A 22337-nucleotide genomic window follows, 5' to 3' on the forward strand; every position below is an offset into this window, starting at 1 on the left:
GAGGCGTTCCTCACTTCCCTGACGGGGCGGCCGGGCAGAGACGCTCCTCACCTCCCAGACGGGGCGGCCGGGCAGAGGTGCTCCTCACTTCCTCCCAGACGGGGCCGCCAGGCAGAGGCGCTCCTCACTTCCTCCCAGACGGGGCAGCCAGGCAGAGGCGCTCCTCATCTCCCAGACAGGGCGGCCGGGCAGAGGCGTTCCTCACTTCCCTGACGGGGCGGCCGGGCAGAGGAGCTCCTCACATCCCAGACGGGGCGGCCGGGCAGAGGTCCTCCTCACTTCCCAGACGGGGCGGCCGGGCAGAGGCGCTCCTCACCTCCCAGACGGGGCGGCCGGGCAGAGGCGCTCCTCACTTCCCAGACGGGATGGCCGGGCAGAGGCGCTCCTCACTTCTCAGAGGGGGCAGCCGGGCAGAGGCGCTGGAATATTCTTGTACTTATTTTCTTGAGTACATGTAAGAGTTGTTAAGAGTTATGAATATGTGCATCTTTAACCTAACTATATATATATATATCTAAATTGCTCTCAAAAGTGGATTGATCCAATTTAAGCTCCCACTAGCAGTGTATGAGCTTCTCCTGTTTCACATCCATACCGGCATTTGGCATCATCAGACTTTCTGGTAGGATGAAATGCTAGCTCATTTTGGCTATAATTTGCATCTCTCTGATTACAAGGGAATTAAAAGTGAGCTTGAGCATTTTTATTTTGTGTTGAGTTTCTTCTTCTGTAACTTGCCTATTCCTATCTTTTGTCCATTTTGCTTTTGTGTTGTCTTTATTTGATGTAAAATTTTCCTTTGCAGATTGTGTGAAATAGGTATTTAATTTTAGTTTTTTTCATATGATTAATGAGTTTTTCCAGCACCAATCATTGGGAAGTTTGTCCTTTCCCTACTGATTTGTAATATTGTATATAGTTTCCATGCATAAATGTTTTCAGTTTGCAACTCTGTTTAATGCTATTGATTTATTTTCCCATCCCTGCATCAATACCATGTCTTTATTATCACATAAAGCTTAATTATAATACACTTTCTAATATGGTAGGAAAAACTCCTTTACTTTGTTATTTTTCTTTAAAAGCATCTCTTCGTGTAAATTTCAGAATTCACTTGCCAAAACTCTGTAGTGATTTGCACTGGAATTACAATGAATTCAGAGATTAATTGGGGGAGATTGGACATTTTTACAGTATTGAATTTTCCAATGAGCAAAGTATATCTCTGCACTTATGTAGGTCTTCTTTCATTTCTTTCAATTAGTTTCGGAATTAGTTTCTAAAAGGTCCCTGACATTTTTTTTTGTTAGTTTTACTTCTAAGAATCTTAAGGGTTTTGGTACTGTTATGTTGATATATGTAGATGCAGTTCAGTTTTTTAAAACTCTATTGTTCTAATAATTTATTGATTCTCTAGATTTTCTATGCGAATTGTGATAGTTGGTAACTTGTGAATTGTTATAGTATAGTTTCTGTCTTTTTAATCTTTATATCTTTCTTGTTTTACTTGTCTTACTGCTGTGACTTGAACTTCCAGTACAATGATGAATACACATTGTGATAACAGGTTTCCATGGATGGTTCTTGACTTTAAAAGTGGTACTTATAATAATTCACAAGTAAGTATCCTGTTTGTATAAGGTTTTGGAAGACAACCTTTATCAGATTAAGGAAGTTCCTTTTTATTCCAAGAGCTTTTGTTTTGTTTTAATCATGATGAATATTATCAATTCTGGTATGGACTATTACTTTTTGTATTTATTTTCATAATTGAGATTACCTCTGAACTTACTTTACATTCTTTCTTTGTCCAATTGTGGCATAAAGAATACACTAATTGCATAAATTGTATTTGAAGGCATTCTGTCTTTTTCTGTTACCTGGAGCAGCATAAAATAGGATAATCAACTTGTTGAAGGTTTGATAGAACTTTACTGAGAAAATCTAGGCCTGGTAGTATTTCTAGAGGAAGAATTTTTACCTTTGAATCAACATTTTAGAAGTTAAAAGTCTATTCAGGGCTGGGTGCAATGGCTCACACCTGTAATTCCAGCACTTTGGAAGGCCAAGGCGGGCGGATCACTTGAGGCCAGGAGTTCAAGACCAGTTTTGCCAACATGGAGAAACCCCGTCTTTACTAAAATACAAAAATTAGCCGGGCATGGTGGTGCACAACTGTAATCCCAGCTACTTGTTTGGCTGAGGCAGGAGAATCGCTTGAACTTGGGAGGCAGAGGTTGCAGTGAGCTGAGATCATGCCACTGCACTCCAGCCTGGGTGACAGAGAGAGACTGTCCTCCCCACCCCAACAACAAAAAAAGTCTATTCAGGCCTTCTATGAGTAAGTTTTGATCAGTTATATTTTTCTAGGAACATTTTCTATTTCACCTATATTTTCAAATTGATTGATGTAATTGCTCATAGCATTCTCTCAGTATGTCAGTTTCTGCTTTATCTGTAGTTATGTCCCTTTTGTCATTCCCAGTATTGCTTCTTTGTGCCTTGTCTCTTATATTCTAATTAGTTGTGCCAGAAGTATGTCTATCTTGTTAAACTTTTTAAAAAACCAACTTTTGTTTTTATTGATCTTTGTTTTCTGTATCATTAATTTTCTACTCTGTATTTCCTTCCTCTGCTTTCTTTGAGTTCACATTGTTCTCTTTATTACATCTTAGTTGATGCTACCTCACTAATTTCACTTTTTCTGTTTTTTCCTTTTTTTCTTCTTTGTCAACGTAACCATGTAAGGCTATCAGTTTCCCTCTAAGAACACCTTCAGCTTCAGCCCACAAGTTTTGATGTATGTGTATATGTGTGTGTGTGTGTATATATATGTATATATATATATGTTCATTATTTTTCAGTTACAAGAATTACTAGTTTACATTATTGCTTCTTTTACTTTTTTTTTTTTTTTTTAATTTTTGTGTTTGAGACAGGGTCTCACTGCATCGCCCAGGCTGGAGCTCAGTAGTGCAGTCATGGCTCACTGTAGCCTTGACCTCCTGGGCTCAAGCAATCCTCCCACCTCAGCCTCCTGAGTAGCTGAGACTACAGGCATGCACCACCATACCTGGCTAATCTTTGTATATTTTGTAGAGCTGGAGTCTCACCATGTTGCTCAGGCTGGCCTTGAACTGGCCTCAAGCAGTTGTCCGGTCTCAGCCTCCCAAAGTGCTGGGATTACAGGCATGAGCCACTGTACCTGGCCTATCAGGTAGTCTATTACTTCTTTTTTTGACATGAGAATTGTTATTATTATTATTCTTTAGACGGAGTCTTGCTCTATTGCCAGGCTGGAGTGCAGTGGTGCAACCTCAGCTCACTGCAACCTCCACCTCCTGGGTTCAAGCAATTCTCCTGCCTCAGCCTCCTGAGTAGCCGGGATTACAGGCATGTGCCACCACGCCTGCTAATTTTCGTATTTTTGGTAGAGATAGGGTTTCACCATGTTGGCCAGGATGGTCTCGATTTCCTGACCTCGTGATTTGCCTGTCTCAGCCTCCCAAAGTGTTGGGATTACAGGCGTGAGCCACCGCACCTGGCAGACATGAGAATTATTTAAAAGCATATTTTAATTATGAAAAAATTTCCAAGATCCACAATGAATTTTGACACCCAGAGTCAAAATTATCAAAATTTTGCCAAATTTATAGGTGTGTATTTTTAAATTTCCAAATATGTGGAGTTTGTAGCTATCCCTTTTTGTTAACTTTGTTAATGATGTGTAACTTCATGATAGTGTGTTCAGAGATCATCCTATGTGTGATGTTAATTCTTTGTTATTTGTTAAAAATTTTTTCTTGTGGCAGTCTATGTGATTTTTATAAATGTGTCATATGTGCTTGGAAAGAATAGAATTTATCTAATTATTTGTTACAAGGTTCTATATATGTTCATTTGATAAAGTTTGTTAATTGTGTTTTCAAACATCTATATCTTTTCTAATTTTTGTCTGCTTTATATATCAGTCACTGAGAAAGGATGTTATAATCTCCCCCATCCTTGTTGATTTGTCATTTTTTCCTTGTAGTTTACGATGCAGATGTTTTTAAGGTTTGTTGTTTGTAGGGGGACAGTGTCAGAGTCAGATTTTACATAGTTTGAAGCTTCTATAATTTTATAGGGGTGGGATATGGGGGAGATCTTCATAGAAAAAGAATACTAAAAAATCTTGCCTGTTCAAATTTTATAAAAACATTTGACCAGGAGGATATGTTGCTTCTCCAAGGGCCTTGGCAAGGGCTCACACAAGTGAATGTCTGTACAGCTGATGCTTCTTTAGCTTCATAGTAAATATAACATTGCCACTGGTAAATCAGGATAAAGGAAAATAGTCCCCCCTCATTCCAGATTCTATTTTGGAAAACTGCTTCTGCAGTAAACAAACACTGGACTCGTAAGGGTGTTTAAACAGTTCTTTACATAAAGCCATCAGTGATAAATCCAAACCCTATATAGTCAGAGGGTAGAAAAGTAGGCATTGTGCCACTAACCCATTCCTTTCATCCCCTTTCAGGCCATGAGAGCACAGAGCTTCACTGTTCAGATCTTCCAGGTGTCCCTGGTTGAAGACTCCCACCTTTCTTATGGCTAATCTGCTCTCTTCTCCCCACAGTCCCTTTCTCTTTTAACTCATCCCTTTTCTGATGTCTTTAACCTCTCTTCTGTTTTCCAGAATGTGCCACTTCTTCATCAAAAATCAAGTTCTCTCGTGTGTTTAGTAAATTGCAGAACTTTGCACTGAGCTCCAGATCAAGTTCTTCTCTCCTCAGTCTGGATTCTCCTGTTGGATACGGGAGAGAAGTGAGCTTTAGCTTACATGAGTAGGGGAGGAGAGAAGGGTAAAAGCATCCACTCTAGACTACAATACACCTTTTCTCTAGGTATCTCAAAACTAATCTTGAACACATACCCGTCTTGTTCCAAAACCCTTCATGTGGTCTACAAGGCATGACGATATCTGCCACTAAAGGAAATTGAACAGCACCTGCCCCCACCCATATTTAATACTACAACATCCTCTTCTATTAAATTAACAATGAAGAACATCTTGCCCTAATTTCTAGGGTTCTTCATTGGCTATAAAGTGAAGGTTTAGAAAAATGGAGACAACAAGAAAATTAAGTTGCTTTTTGACATGTTGAGTTTGAAGTGTCTATGGTACCTCTAGATGTTTAGTAATCAGCTGAAAATATAAATCTAGAGCTCATGAGAGAAGCCAAGATGGCTGACTAAGCTAAGGAGCCATTGACTTGTAAGTGGTCTTTCATCTGGAAGCATGGGTAAAGTTGCCCTGAGGAGAGTGTTTAAAGTGAGAGGAAATCCTGGGCAATATAGAAAACCTTGTCTCTACAAAAAAACACAAAAAACAAACAAACAAAAAAACTGGGCATGGTGGCGCACACCTGTAGTCCCAACTACTTGGAAGGCTGAGGTGGAAGAATTGCTTAAGCCCAGGAGTTTGAGGCTGCAGTGAGCTGTGAGCACACCACTGCACTCCAGCCTAGGCTACAGAGTGAGACCCTGTTTCTAAAATAAATAAGTGACAAGAAGACTACCAGAGAATTGTTGGGAACAAAAACCTTAGGGAACTGGGAAAAAGAGGAGCCTGCAGAGACAACTGAGGCCCACTGGGATATCAGAGATGAATCAGTAATGTGAATAGACTAATAACAGCAAACATATACTGTTTAAAATGTGCCAGTGCTATTTTAAGTGCTTTACAAATATTAATTCATTCAAGTCTTACAATAGCCCTTTGAAGCAAACACTATTACTATCTCCATTGTGAAGATAATGAAACAGAAGGATAGAAAGCTTACATAATCTTGACAGATTACAAACAGAATGCTGTTTAGAGCTAGTATTCAGAATTAGACAATCTGGCTCCAGAGCCTGTACCTTTAACCACTTCACTATATTCTCTCTCCAGAAGCTAAGTAAGAAGACAATTTTAAGAATATCGTCGTTGATGTTAAAAGAAAAACTTTAGACAAATTAAATTTAGCAGAGTTTATCTGAGCAAAGAACAATTCATGAAATGGGCAGCACCCTGAACCAACAGAGATTCAGGGAGCTCCACCCAGCAATGCAGGCAGGCAGTATTTACAGGCAGAAAAAGGGAGTGACGTGCAGAAACAGTTTAATTGTTTACAGGTCACCATTTGTGTTATGGACATGGTCTAATCAGTTGGCAACCTGTGATTGGCTGAAGTTCAGCTGCTATGATTGGCTGAGAATCAGCTACCTGTTACAAGAATATAGGCTTAATTCAGTTGCAGTTTGTTTACATACTGAGTTAGGTTTCAGTTCACTGCTTATGAAGGCAGCCATAGGCCAAATTTAATTTAACAGTGTCATTCACTACTATCGAATGAAACGAGGGCTGAAAAGTATCAACGTGACCAATTATGAGGTCACTAGTAATCTTAAGAGAGCATTTTTACTGGGTTGGAGTGATAAATTCAAGGCTGCTGAAAGGCACACTATACTGTGAATTCTTTGTACTTATATAATATAAAGCATTTTTTGAAGTCTATTTCATTTCTATTTGAAGTCCCATCCTGACATCCACATCCTCCAGGGATTTACATTCATTTAAAGGTAAAAGTCAATGAAACTTCATTTTTAAGCCAGTGAAGGCTTGAATAGATCTTATTTATTTAACAAGGTACTCTTTAGGTAATAAATTCTTTGGTGTACTACAGTTACTAAATATAAATTTAGTGAAGGACATTCACTATCACCTTAATGTGGTAGATCAATACTCCTATCAATAACAACTAGAATGAATAAGACACAAAAATCTATCTGAAATCTTGCTATATATAACTGCATGGATGAATGCCACAAACATAATGTTGCATTAAAGAGGACAGGCACAAAATAATATAGTCTGTAAGGTTCATTTATACAAAATTCTAAAACAGGCACAACTAATCTATGGAATTAAAAGTGAAGATAATGGTTACCTTTGATAGAGGGCTGGTTGTGACATAATTTTTAGGAAGAGGCACAAAAGGCTCTTTCAAGATACTGGCTATATTCTGTCTCTTGTTCTGGGGCCGGTTACATAGTTGGGTTCATGTGTTAGTTTGAGTTCTCTAAGAAGGAGACACCAACACAGAATTAAATGTTCAAGGATTTTATTAGGAAAATGCTTGTGTGAGAACATAGGGAAGGAGTAGGAAAGACTAAGAGACTGGTCACATGCAAGTCTGACCCTGAGTAAAAGAGGAAGGGAAGATACGTTGGGTGAAAGCATCCTAGAGCACCATGAAGTCTGGGGAAGATTCAGCAAGGGTGTTGGGGAGTCCTCTAGTCTAAGTTGGCCATCAAGGAAGACCTGTGTCTCCCAGTAATGGGCCTGCCTGAGTAACATAGTCATTGATTGACAGCAGCCCAAGGCCAGAGTGGCCTCAGCCCAGGTATAAGAATAAATTGTAGAGCACAGTGGTCAATTAGGCTCCTTGTTATTAGAGGTCAGAAAGATGCATTCTAGTGATTATCAAAATGCACCTCGTAAAAATTCATTGAGCCATACATTTTATTTGTATACTTTCCTGACCACATGTTATATTTAAAGAGAAAGTTTGTTTTACAGAAGCAAATGTAGTAGATTTGTCATTTTATATTCTAAAAAGCAGAAACATCAGAAAGGCTATTTTCACTAGTTAATTGATATTATTTTTATTTAATGCCACTATCATCTGGGATACATTGAAATGATTCCTACTTTTATATATTGCCATATCAACCCCTTATTACTGTAAAACTCTTATAAACATGAGCAAATTATATCTTCCAGTCTTACGTGCTTGAGCAGTTTGACTTTTAATAACTATAAATTGGTAAAAATGTTATAAAATGCCCTGATAATTTCTATGAAAATGTTGAGTGGGGCTCAGGTCAGGTGCAGTGGCTCACTCCTATAATCCCAGCACTTTGGGAGGCCGACACAGGCAGATCACAAGGTCAGGAGTTCAAGACCACCCTGGCCAATGTGGTGAAACCCCATCTCTACTAAAAATACAAAAATTAGCCGGGCATGGTGGTGCACACCTGTAGTTCCAGCTACTCGAGAGACTGAGGCAGAAGAATCATGGGAGGCAGAGGTTGCAGTGAGCTGAGATCACGCCACTGCACTCCAACCTGGATGACAGAGATAGAATCTGTCTCAAAAAAAAAGAAAATGTTGAGTGGGACTCATATGATGCATAATCCACTTACAGAGGGCTAGGAGAAAACCTCCAATATTAGCAATTAGAAGTAAAGTAAATGATGTACAATTTATGTTTATTTACATTTGGAGAATTTATCAGAAGTTTGATGGATATGGCAGGGTTTCCTTCCCCAAACCACCATGATTACTGCCATATAAGGCATGCTTCAATTTTACAAAGAAAATTTTCTTTGGAAAAATTAATTAAAGCCAGGCAAGGCACGGTGGCTTACGCCTGTAATCCCAGCACTTTGGGAGGCCAAGGAGGGCAGACCACAAGGTCAAGAGATCGAGACCATCCTGGCCAACATGGTGAAACCCCTTTTCTACTAAAAATACAAAAATCAGCTGGGCTTGGTGGCACGCACCTTTAGTCCCAGCTACTCGGGAGGCTGAGGCAGGAGAATCGCTTGAACCTGGGAGGCAGAGATTGCAGTGAGCCGAGGTCACGCCACTGCACTCCAGCCTGGTGACAGAGCGAGACCCTGTCTCAAAAAAGTAAATAAATAAAATAAAATAAATTAATACATGTATTGAGGGCCTCATTTTAAAGTTTTTTTAAATAGGCTGGGCACGGTGTTCAGACCTGTAATCCCAGCACTTTGGGAGGCTGAGGTGGGTGGATTGCTTGAGGTCAGGAGTTCAAGACCAGCCTAGCCAACATGATGAAAGCCTGTCTCTTCTCAAAATACAAAAATTAGCTGGGCATGGTGGCACACACCTGTAGTCCCAGCTACTTGAGAGGTGGAGGTAGGAGAATCGCTCAAACCCCGGAGGTGGAGGTTGCAGTGAACCGAGATCATGCCACTGCACTCCTGCCTGGGAGACAGAGCAAGACTCTGTCTCAAAAAATAAAAATAAATCAATAAATAAAGTTTTTTGTTTTGTTTTGTTTTTTGAAATGGAGTCTCGCTCTGTCGCCCAGGCTGGAGTTCAGTGGTGCCATCTCGGCACACTGCAAGCTCCGCCTCCCAGGTTCAAGTCATTCTTCTGCCTCAGCCTCCCAAGTAGCTGGGATGACAGGCACCCACCACCACGCCCAGCTAATTTTTTGTATTTTTAGTAGAGACAGGGTTTCACTGTGTTAGCCAGGATGGTCTTGATCTCCTGACATCATGATCTGCCTGCCTTGGCCTCCCAAAGTGCTGGGATTACAGGCATAAGCCACCGGGTCAGGCCATAAAGTTTTTTAAATAAAAGAAAACATTATTTTATTCACGTAAATACAATGCAGAGAATACTGGAATCCGAAGTCAACAATCTTAAGTTCTAGACATGCAGTAATAGTTGACTGAATCCTAAAATAAGTATAAACTCCCTTAGCAAAAAGAATATATTTGTAATGTTGAATATTGGGAGATAACAGGCAACAGCACATATGTTTACTAATAGAATCCTTATAAGACACATGCTATCAAAACAAATATCAGCAGTAATTTCAGCAAATATTCATAACCAAAAGCATCAACATAATATATGTTTGCATGAAATTTTGTTTTGTTTTGTTTTTTTTTTTGAGACAGAGTTTCACTCTTGTTGCCCAGGCTGGAGTGCAATGGCATGATCTCGGCTCACCACAACCTCCCCCTCCCAGATTCAAGTGATTCTCCTGCCTCAGCCTCCCAAGTAGCTGGGATTACAGGCATGTGCCACCACACCCGGCTAATTCTGTATTTTTAGTAGAGATGGGGTTTCTCCATGTTGGCCAGGTGATCTGCCCGCCTTAGCCTCCCAAAGTGCTGGGATTACAGGCATGAGCTACTGTGCCTGGGCTGCATGAAATTTTAATAGCCCATATGGATGAAACAGATACGTTTTTTAAAGTTGGCACAAAACAAGTGGCAAAACAGGTAATTTTAAGGAATTTCTAAACAAGTAGCTACAAGAAGTGGAATTTGTTGGGTATTGGCCATCCATCATACATTTCCCCTCTGTATCAGGACCTAATTTCCTTTTGAATAATTACATCTTCCATCTGTGATACCGTAACAGGGCTCTTCCCTGCCCTAACAGAGTGGGACCATGGCCCATACTAAGCCTGTCAGTCACTGAGGCAACCGTGAGAATGCACTTCACAGAGATCCAACTACAGGGAGCATAACTGACCTAGGGTCCCCAGCTGCTGCCTGCTGAAACCCATGGCCACATTTACACCAGAGGTCATGCTTCACTGGGGCTGCTCCCAGCCAATGACTAAATGCAGTAGGCCCATTCCTGGGAGAGACAGACCTCCTCTGATGGGTGGCTTCGGTTGGAGAACTCCCCAGGGCCTTTGCCAAAACTTCCTTAGACTGCACAGCCATCTAGGATCTTCCACCCTATCTTCCTTCCCTAACTCCTTCACTCAGAGTCAGACTCATGTTAAGATCTGATGACCCTTCTGGTCTTCCCAGCTCCCTCCCCCTTCCCCTCACAGGCTTTTCTCCTAAAACGATCCTTGCATGTTAATCCTATCTTGGTGTCTGCCTTCTTCTCAGAGGGCCCAGACTAAGTCATCACCATCCCACCACACCCAAATTTGGATCATGATCAAAGAGATGAAAAGACTAAAAGCAGTCAAAATTTCTGCCATCCTGGTCATTGCAAAGGAACCAGAAGGTCCCTACTATGAGACAATTCCTCTGAGTTCTGCTTCCTAGGCTTAGTAACTGTCTTTGTATCTGACCTATTCCAAAGCTGGATTCTAAGCCTCTCGTCAATTCCATGAGCTCCTAATAGCCTTCCAGTAAATTCACTCTGAATGAGATTAGCCAATTTGTTTCCTTTTTCTTTTTTCTTTCTTTTTTTTTAGATGGAGTCTTGCTGTGTCGCCTAGACTGGCATGCAGTGGTGCGATCTTGGCTCACTGCAACTTCTACCACCCAGGTTCAAGTGATTCTCCTATCTCAGCCTCCCGAGTAGCTGGGACTATAGGTGCCCGCCACCACAGGTGCATGGCTGGCTAATTTTTGTATTTTCAGTAGAGACGGGGTTTCACCATGTTAGCCAGGCTGTTCTCGAATTCCTGACCTCAGGTGATCTGCCTGCCTCGGCCTCCCAAAGTGCTGGGATTACAGGCATGAGCCAGTGGGCCTGGCCCAGAGTCTGTTTCTGATGTTTGAAAGCAAAGATTCTTACTTGACAGACTCTGGTACATGTAGACTAACAAATATCACAGTTAAAAAAAAAAAAAAAAAGAAAAGAAAAGAAAAGAAAATGGTCACAAAAAATATAGAAACAGAAAATGTTGAAAAGATTCCCTGCCAGGCACAGGGGCTCATGCCTGTCAATTGCTTTGGGAGGCTGAGGTAGGCAGATCACTTGAGCCCAGGAGTTCAAGGTCAGCCTGGCCAATGGGGAAACCCTGTCTCTACTAAAAATACAAAAATTAGCCAGGTGTGGTGGCATGTGCCTGTAGTCCCAGCTGCTCAGGAAGCTGAGGCACGAGAATCACTTCAACCTGGAGGTGGGGGTTGTAGTGAGCCAAGATCGCACCACTGCACTCCAGCCTAGGCGATAGAGTGACTCCGTCTCAAAAAAGAACAGAAAAGAAGAGATTCCTATGTTGTAATGTTCTTTCGTATGTCACATTAGACACTAGGGAGCAAAGAGGAGAAAATTAAGTGAATTTTTTTAAAAGCTGATATTTCACTCCATGTAGTAGAGTAAAATCAGTCACAAAACATCCAAGAATTAATAAAAGATTTTAATCTTCATCCTGAAAAGCAAGAAAATCATTTACTCTTGAAGATGAAATCCTTTGTCACTGCTGGTATCCAGAGGATTCACTTCATCACTGATGTTCACTGCATCAGAAACTGAGTCATCACTACCTTCAAACAACAGATCCTCCTCAGCACAGTGACTGGGCCACTGTGAATTCCACAGCAGCAAGTCTTAGGTGATGCATGTCTGGCTCCTGCCAGCCCTGGCATCTCCCAGCAGAGGAATACCTGCCCAGTTCACCCCACATTCACAGGCCCTAGACAGCTCTTGCAGTGGTCTTGTGTTCCATAAGGAAATCTGGGTCCAGCTTTAAGTCTCCCTGCCATGTAGTTTTCCACCTGCCATGAGATGGGTCCTGAAATCAGCCAGCTAGGGTGGACCTAGCAGCTCTGAGGGAAAAATAAAGGTAGGAAGAGGTACAAGACCCATACCACTCCAGACTCTGTCCATCATATGCATTCTTGAGATTCAAGATAACTTGTAGATATAATGCCTCAGAAAACACATGTTAAGAGTCAGCAAATATGACAGTAAAAAGAAGTAGGAACTCCCTAACAAGAATGCATAAGCAAATATGGATGAAATATAGATAGATAAAGATGAGAAAATACAGATGAGATATTTAGATATTTTGAATATTTTGCTTTGTGTTTAGATTCCTATTAAATGCTATAACAGACTTCATCAATTTGCCATTGGGTCTTTAGCTTGACTCATCACCAGGCCCCATCTCAGTGAACACCATTGACTGCCTGAGGCATAAAGAGATTGTAATCCCAGATACTTGGGAGGCTGAGGTAGGAGGATCACCTGAGCCTGGGAGGTTGAGGCTCAGTGAGCCATGATCATGCCACTGCACTCCAGCCTGGGTAACAGAGTGAGAGCCTGTCTCAAAAAAAAAAAAAAAAGAATCGATATAGGTACAATATCCAAATGTACTGCTCACTGAGGAACAGCAGATTAAATTTTACCCGTCACTTATACTGACATCTCTCTCCCTCAGAATAACACAAAGTCTCCTAACTAGTCTCTGCTTCCACCCTTGTTTTTCTACAGTCTCTTCTTAATACAGTTTCCAAAGAAATCCTTTTGAATGCTAAATCAGATCACATCACTCCTCTGCTGCAAAACCTCCAACAATTCCCCATTTCTTGCAGATCAAAAGTCAAACTCTTTCTGAAGACCTAGAAGTCCCAGTGTGATCTGCAACTCTGCTCCCCTCCTTTCCTCTCTGATTTCATCCCCTCACTCTCTCCTCTTCACTCTCTCACCTCCAACCACACTGGTTTCCTTGCTGTTCCCCCAACACACCAGGCCTGTCCCTGACTCAGGGCCTGGCTGTCCTCTTTGCCTGGAACACTATGGACCATTCTGTTCCTAGATATCTACATGGCAAACTCCTTCATCTCTCTCAAGTCTTTGCTCAAATGTCCTCTTCTCAGTAAGTACTCTGCTTAAAATGGCAAATTCTTCCCATTTTTGGCACTCTCAACACTTTTACCCTGCTGTAATTTTTTCCATAGCCCTTAATATCTTCTTAAATATTAAATACCATATAGCTTTCTTATTTACTTTGTCTATAGTTATAGTTTTCCTTCACTAGACTCTAAGCTCCACATGCATCATTCGCTGCCATATCCTAATAGCACAGAACAGATGCTGGCATAGAATGGCACTCGATTAGTGTTGGTTGAATGAAGACATGAATGGGTGAATAAATTAGCAAGGATTCTATTAGTTGACTTCTCTGTGGTACTTTGGAGATCACTAGATAACCTCAGTTCTGCTTGGGAATGTATTATGTGAAGTGACAGCTGCTGCTTTGAGCCTGGGGTGCCCACTCTGACTTGCTGCAGCTAATGATGCTCAGAAATGGGCACTTCGTACGATGTCTTTCTGCCTGCTGCACTTTCAAGTGCCCCCACACTCAGTCATCGCAGTCAACTCCATCCTGTATGCACTATTGCAGATCTTTGTTTGGAATCCAGTTGTCTTTTGTCTGGGCCATTGATCTTTTTAGCCCTCTATTTTTGCTTCCTGAGACTCCTTCATTGGGTCCCCCACCTCAGGCTCCCATTGCTGTTCACCTGTACCCCAGGCAGTTCTGATTTTGTACCCCCAAAATTCCAGCTAAGGTCAGAGCCCTGGACTCTCCATTACCAGGGAAGAAAAATCAGATGTTTGACTCATTGCCCTACTTTTAAACAACCAACAGGAAAATGAAGGGTTGGCTGATTTATCTGTGGAATAAGCAAATTCAGATTCAGGTGATGACAAATAATCTAGACAATTCAATTTCTGGGCTTGTTTTCCTGAATCATCCAGAGCATTAACATGGCAAATAAAACCCACCAGATAATCTTATTATCTTTCATTTTTTTCTCCATATCGTGGTAGTTTCTCAAAATAAAATATGGCTATTTGCTTTCTTTGAGAGCAAATGTCGATCTTGTACTTAATCTGCCTTCTGCTAAACTAGGGCACAGTAGACTCCTCCTTGTGACTAATAGAGATTCCAGAAATGGAAATTAGGATACAATTTTTAACCTTTACAGAATGAGAAGGCTTGGAGCTAAGCTTTCTTTACATTGTTTAAATCCTTGAAATAAGTCATAATTGCTTCATGGCGCAGCTATCTCATTCCTAAAGGACTGAAATCTTACCAATCTTGATTTCTAGTTTGACAAGAGGATAAAAAAGAAAATCCTGTGAGAAGCTAGTATCCTTTTAGATAAGTTATTTCTGTGTCTCTCTGGAAATGATCTTGCAAAGGGCTAATGATACATAATCAGATTTACAGAGCAACACGATTCACATCATCTCATTTGATTCTGCTAATATGTTTAGTGATTAGACAGAAGAAAATATATTGTTGTTCCCATTTTTAAAACAGAGAAAGTAGAACAAAGCCTTTTCAGAAACCTGGCCCACAGATCATTGGTAAAACAGTAAGCCTGTAGTTTTGATTCCCAGTTCATTAGGAAGTTAATGTAAGGGTGGCCAGGCGCGGTGGCTCACACCTGTAATCCCAGCACTTTGGGAGGCCGAGGCAGGTGGATCACGAGGTCAGGGGTTCGAGACCAGCCTTACAAACACGGTGAAACCCTGTCTCTACTAAAAATACAAAAATTAGCTGGGCGTGGTGGTGGGTGCCTGTAATCCCAGCTACTCAGGAGGCTGAGGCAAGAGAATTGCTTGAACCTGGGAGGCAGAGGTTGCAGTGAGCCAAGATCGCGCCATTGCACTCCAGCCTGGGTGACAGAGCGAGACTCCATCTCAAAAAAAAAAAAAAAAAGGAAGTTAACGTAAGGGCAATGAGTATTTGGGAGAGGTCCCCAGGAAGAAGGTGGGAAGGACTGCAGAAAAGGAAGAACTCAATTATCAGCAACATAAACACCAGCAACAAATATTTATCTAGAATCGACTGCATGCTAAGTCTGGGGATATAATGAGACAAATAAGAAGAATAACCCTGCTGTCAAGGAATTTGTGATATGTAGGGTATAAACATTAAAATAAATGGTGACATAAATGAGAAAGACTGGGTGTAGGGTGGCCACATTTTTCAACTGAAAATTAGGTTTTGTGATCTGAGGGTGCTTACAGAGACAGAATATTTTATTTCATTGCCAGTCAGCAATACGGAACTCAGAGGAAGGAGTGATTCTTAAGAATCTGGGCTGGCTTGTTAGACAATCTTGTCTGATGCCATGGGCAACTCTAGCTAGGCCCCCCACCCTGTGAGGGGAGAGTTAAGCCACTAGTCTCTCCTTTTATCTTGTATAACCCAATTTCCTGAAGACGTTTTCTCCCCAAAATGCTCCTATATTTCACTGTGGCAGCAAGACATCCAGCTTCCAGATGGAAAAATGAGATGCCAGTCTCCTCTCCTGTAGATAGCGCCGATCTCTAAAGTAGATCATTTGGATCCCTTCCAAGTGGGACTGCTTCTTTTGACTTGCTGGTGGGAGAGGAAGCATGTTAATAAGGCATTCTAATTATACGAATTCTCTTACTACCAAGAAGCTCATTAATAAATCTCCCCTTTTCTTACCAACTTGGAGACGGGTAATAGTAGTGATTATTAAAGATCAGGAGCCCAGTGTGGTGGCTCATGCCTGTAAGCCCAAACTTTTGGGAGGCCAAGGCAGGAGGATCACTTGAAGTTGGGAGTTCAAAACCAACCTGGGCAACAAAGCAACACCGGTCTCTACAAAATGAATAAATAAAGAAACAAGAATTAGCCAGGCATGGTGGTGCATGCCTGTAGTCCCAGCTACTTGGGAGGCTGAGGTGGGATGATCCATTGAGTCCAGAAGGTTGAGGCTGCAGTGAGCCGTGATGTGGCCACTGCACTCCAGCCTGGGTGACAAAGCAAGACCATGTCTCAAAAAAAAAAAAAAAAAAACAAAGATCGATTTGGTCACCTTTTAGTAAGTCTTGCATGAATGTATCTAACATCTCTCTTTTGAACACGGGGGCATTTGTCACCTGTCATCCACAGCTTTGAGGCTGGTGCTGAAATTTTCAGACAAGAAAATCTCTTTCCACATCCAATGACATGGGCAATGGGAGTCTGAGGAAGGGGAAGACATAAAGAAAGGGAACACACTTAAATTTTTCTGTTTTACAATTTGCCTAAGGCCCTGGTGGTCTTCCTACAGGCCTCAGCAAACTGTCTTAAATGATGAGTTTGGCTCTGCCTGGTGCTGTGGCTGCCTGAGTTAATACAGGTAGTGCCCACAGGCCTGAATAGTCACTGCTGTGTGTTACAGGCAGCATCGTATTCCCATCCACATTGAGTCAGTCTCTTTCTTGCTTTGCATTAGGGAGCATTGCTTTGCTTTATTTTTTATCAGTTGCTATCTAATATTCTTTCAAGATGAACTTAAATACATATTTGTGCACCTAAATTTGAGTATTATTTTCTTTCTATGTTACGTTTTTTGAGATGGAGTTTTGCTCTTGTTGCCCCAGGCTGGAGTGCAATGGTGCAATCTCGGCTCACTGCAACCTCCGCCTCCCGGGTTCAAGCGATTCTCCTACCTCCCGAGTAGCTGAGATTACGGCATGTGCCACCACGCTTGGCTAATTTTTGTATTATTAGTAGAAACAGGGTTTCACCATGTTGCCCAGCCTGGTCTCGAACTCCTGACCTCAGGTGATCCGCCTGCCTCGGCCTCCCAAAGTGCTGGGATTACAGACTTGAGCCACCATGCCCAGCCTAAAGTAATTTTTTAAGCCAATATGTGACTGTATACTGTCTCCAAAATGGACATTTAGCATATTCCTCTGATATGTGCACTCCATGCAGATCGTGGTAAACATTTGACGTATTGAAGGGAAAAACTTGGGCTTGACTTAAAAAAAATTCTCTATTTGATTTTTTGAACATTACAGCAGTAACCCATGCTCCTAATAACAAGTAAAACAGCACCCCATGCTTCTAATAACAAGTAAAATAACATGGTACAAACATATATAAAAGATGAAGCTAATGATCTCTTCTATTTATATGGTATAATTTGCATAATTAAGACACAGGGTCTGACTGTATTTTTTTTCCAGATGGATAGACAGTCTACCTATAGCTACGTCTTCAATAACAGATGGCATTTATTTCTCTCATTTTTCATGCCCTCTGAGATATTTTAAAGTTCAGGCCAGGCACAGTGGCTCATGCCTGTAATTCCAGCACTTTGGGAAAGTCCTGCTGAGGTGGGAGGATGGCTTGAGCTCAGGAGTTTGAGACCAGCCTGGGCAACAAAGTGAGACCTTGTCTCAAAAAAATAAATAAAAATAAAAAGTTAGTAGCTATCTATTTCTAATTGAAATTGTAATGAGATAATCATAGATTAACATGCAGTTATAAGTAAAAGTACAGAGAGATGCATTGTACCTTTTGCCCAATTTCCCCAGTGGTAACATTATGGAAAACTATAGGACGATATCAGAACCAGGATACTGACATTGTACAATCCACCAATTTTATTCAGGCTTTCCCAGTTTTCCTTACTTGTATTGATTTTTGTGTGTGCGTGTGTGTGTGTGTGTGTGTATATTTAGTTCTGTACAATATTATTGCATGTGTATCCACCATCATAGTCAAGATACTGTAGTTTCACCACCCCAGTAATTTTTCATGTTGCTCGTTTATGACACCGACCTCCCTACCCCTGTCCTTAACCCCTGGCAAAACTGTTCTTTATTTCTTAATTTTTTTCATTTCAGAAATGTCATATAAATGGACTTATATAGTACGTATCCTTTTGGGATTGGCTTTTTTTCCCTCAGCATAATTCCCTGACGACTCAACCAAATTATTGTATCTATCAATAGTTTGTTCATTTTTATCACTGAGTATTATTCCATGGTGTGTATATACCACAACTTTAAACATTTTTAAATTGAGAAATAAAAAGTGTATATTTGTGTGTAGAATATGATGTTTTGAAATATCTATACATTGTATAATGACTAAATTGAGCTACTTAACATATGTACTATCTCACAGACACATTTTTGGGGGGCAAGAACACTTAAAATCTACGCAGCAATTTTCAAGTATACAATATATATTATTAACTATAGTCACCATGTTGTACAGTCTCTTGAAACCTTATCCCTCCTGTCTAAATGAACTTCTGTATATTTTGACCAACATCCCCCCAATCTACCCCACCCCTTTAGCCCTGGAAATGACTATTCTACTCTCCACTTCAATGAGTTCAACTTTGTTAGATTCCACATGTAAGTGAGATCCTGTGGTATCTGTCTTTCTGTATCTGGCTCGTTTCACTTAACCTAATGTCCTTCAGATTCATCTATGTTGTTGCAAATGACAGGATTTCCTACTTTTTGATGGGCGGACAGTATTCCACTCTGTGTATATACCACATTTTCTTTATCCATTCATCTATCAGTAAACACTTAGGTTGATCTTGGCTACTGTGAATAATGCTACAATGAACATATACCACAGTCTGTTTAGTCATTCACCTGCTGAAAGACATGTGGGCTGCTTCCAGTTTTGGGGCCACTAGGATTAAAAATGCTATAAATATTTATGTATAGGTTTTTGTGTTAATATAAATTTTCATGTCTCTGGGATAGATGCCCAAGAATGCAATGGCTGGGTGGTATGGTAATTGCTTGTTTAGTTTTATAAGAAGCTACCAAACTGTTTTCCAGAGTGGTTGTACCCTTTTACCTTCCCACCAGCAAAATATGAGTGGTCCAATTTCTCCATATCCTTGCCAGCATTTGGTGTTTTCACTATAATTCAATACTACTTTATTTTGTTGCTCGAATTGTTCCAGCTTTGATTAAATTTTATTTTAATTTAATTTTATTTTATATTCATTTTAATTTATTAAATTTTATTTGACCAGTTTGTAGTTAAATCCCACTGTGGTTTTAGCTTGCATTTCCCGATGGCTAATGATATTGAGCATCTTTTCATGTGCTTAGTTGCTATACAGAGCCTCTTCAGTGAAATGTTCGTTCATGTCTTTGCACATTTTCTAACTGAGTTGCTTGGGTTTTTTACTGTTGTGTTCAAAAGGATCTTTATATATTCTAGATGCTAATCTTTTGTCAGATCTGTGATTTGAAAATATTTTCTCCCAATCTGTAGTTTATCTTTTCATCCTCTTCACATGGGCTTTGGCAGAGCAAAAGTTTTAAATTTTGATGAGGTCCAATTGATTAATTCTTCCTTTCGTGGTTCATGCTTTTGGTGTCAAGTGTAAGAACTTTGTCTAGCCCTAAATTCCCTAGATTTTCTCCTACTTTTTTACAAAAAGTTTTATAGTTTTAAATTTTATGTTTAAGTCTGAAATCCATTTTGATGTAATTTTTGTATGAAGTGTAAGCTATTGTTATGAAGTATTCTCTTCAAAGTTCTTTAGATAGTTTATAATAGGGGTTATATTAAATATGTTTAACAACCAGTGTTTTGTGCAGGAACCTACCACTTGAATGGATGTTAGCCATTAACTCCAGTATACCTGTATTAGTGCACTTTGATGAATATCCACTCCCACTTATAATTTCAGTTTTTATTCCCTCTTTAGACCAAAGATAAGCTAGCATGTGTTGACATGTTTCATTATTTCCAAGTGGTTATGTAATCCTACTTCATGGGTTGTTGTGAGAATTAAATAAATTGTTACATGTAAAGTGCTTAGGCACCTGCCATACAGAATGAACTAAAAAAAAAATGCTAGCAAATATATTGCTACATATTTTTACTTTAAGTCTGCTTTTTATTTATTTTATGGATTAAAGGATGTATGTGCTCTTTCTGAGGGATATAAGGCTCTATGTATGTTTATTAAATCTAGCATATTAATGCATTTTTTCTACATTTCCTTAATTTTTGTCTGCTTTATTTGTCCAATTCTGAAAAAAGATATGTTGAAATTTATTAACACGATTTAATTTTTATTAGGTTTTTCCCTGCATTTCTATTAGCTTTTACTTTATATATGTGGTGTTTTAAAACATATTCACAGGCCGGGCGCAGTGGCTCATGCCTGTAATCCCAGCACTTTGGGAGGCTGAGGCAGGCAGGTGACAAGGTCAGGAGTCTGAGACCACCCTGGCCAACACAGTGAAATCCCGTCTCTACTAAAAAAATACAAAAAATTCGCTGGGGGTGGTGGCGGGTTCCTGTAATCACAGCTACTTGGGAGGCTGAGGCAGGAGAATTGCTTGAACCTGGGGAGCAGAGGTTGCAGTGAGCCAAGATTGTGCCATTACAGTCCACCCCGGGCAACAGTGCAAGACTCCACCTCAAAATAAATATTTTAACACTTCTTCTTTCAAAGATGGCATCTAATTGCCCTCTCCTTGAACATAGCCTGGATTTAGTGACTTGCTTCTAGAATGATACTGTGCAACCTCCGAGGCTGCTCCTGGCTTCCTCTGTTGCGGATAACTAGCCCTGACACATGCTGGCCACCATATCATGAGGACACTTGAGCAGCCCTAGGCCTAGCAGAGCCCACCTGCAGGGAACTGAGGTTTCCTGCCGAGAGCTAAACAACTTGACAGCTATATGAGTGACCCACCAGGGAAGCTGATCCTCCAGTTCCTGTTCAGCCTTCAAGTAACTGCAGCCTGGGCCCACATCATGAGTCCATCTCTGTGAGTGACTTCAAGACAGACTTTCCTAGCTAAGCCACTCTTGGCTCACAAAAACAGAGATAACAAATGCGTACTGTTGTTTTCAGTCACTAAATTTTGGGATAATTTGTTATGCAATGACAGATAACTAATTATATTTCTATATTATATATGTATGCACTTTATATATTTTATATATGTATATATCCAACTTAATTTGTTATGGCTGGGCACAGTGGCTCACACCTGTAATCCTAGCACTTTAGGAGGCCAAGATAGATGGGCCTGACCTGGAGTCAGGAGTTCCAGACTGGCCTGACCAACATGGCAAAACCTCGTCTCTACTAAAAATACAAAAACCAGCCAGGCATGGTGGTGCATGCCTGTAGTCCCAGCTACTCGGGAGGCTGAGGCAGGAGAATCGCTTGAACCTGAGAGGTGGAGAGATTGCAGTGAGCCAAGAGCACACCACTACACTCCAGCCTGGGCGACAGAGTGAGACTCAATCTCAAAAATAATTAATCAATTTGTATATTTAAATCTTTTTCTTAACTGATATTATGTCTGTGATATAGTCTCTGAGTCCTTGTATATTTACAAATATCTTTCATTCACACTGACATGCAAATAACTTGCTTTGATAAAGAATTCTTGGATTGTAGTCTTTTTCTCTCAGTAGTTTGTAGAGTATGCCCCATTTTCTTTTAGCCTCCAAAGTTGGAGATAAATTACATGTCTGGTTGTTTTTCTTGTCAATTTACTCATTTTTTCACCAGTGGAAACTTGTTAGATTTTCTTTTAAAGTTCAAGAATGTGGCCAGGTGCAGTGGCTCACGCCTGTAATCCCAGCACTTTGGGAGGCCGAGGCAGGCAGATCACGAGGTCAGGAGATCGAGACCATCCTGGCCAACACGGTGAAACCCCATCTCTACTAAAATACGAAAGAAAAAAAAATTAGCTGGGCTTGGTGGCGAGCACCTGTAGTCCCAGTCCCAGCTACTCGGAAGGCTGAGGCTGGGGAATTACTTGAACCTGGGAGGTGGAGGTTGCAGTGAGCCGAGATTGTACCACTGCACTCCAGCCTGGCGACAGAGCGAGACTCTGTCTCAAAACAAACAAACAAACAAACAAAAAACAAACCCCCCCCCCCAAAAAAACAAAAAAAAAAAGTTCAAGAATGTTACCAGCATATGCTTAGGTATGTTTATCATTAATTATTCCTGGAACTTAGTGAGCCTTTTGAATTTGTAGACTCAGATGTTTCTTCAACACAAAATAT

This window comes from Pongo pygmaeus, chromosome 1 (assembly GCF_028885625.2).
Source record: "Pongo pygmaeus isolate AG05252 chromosome 1, NHGRI_mPonPyg2-v2.0_pri, whole genome shotgun sequence".
NCBI lineage: Eukaryota > Metazoa > Chordata > Mammalia > Primates > Hominidae > Pongo > Pongo pygmaeus.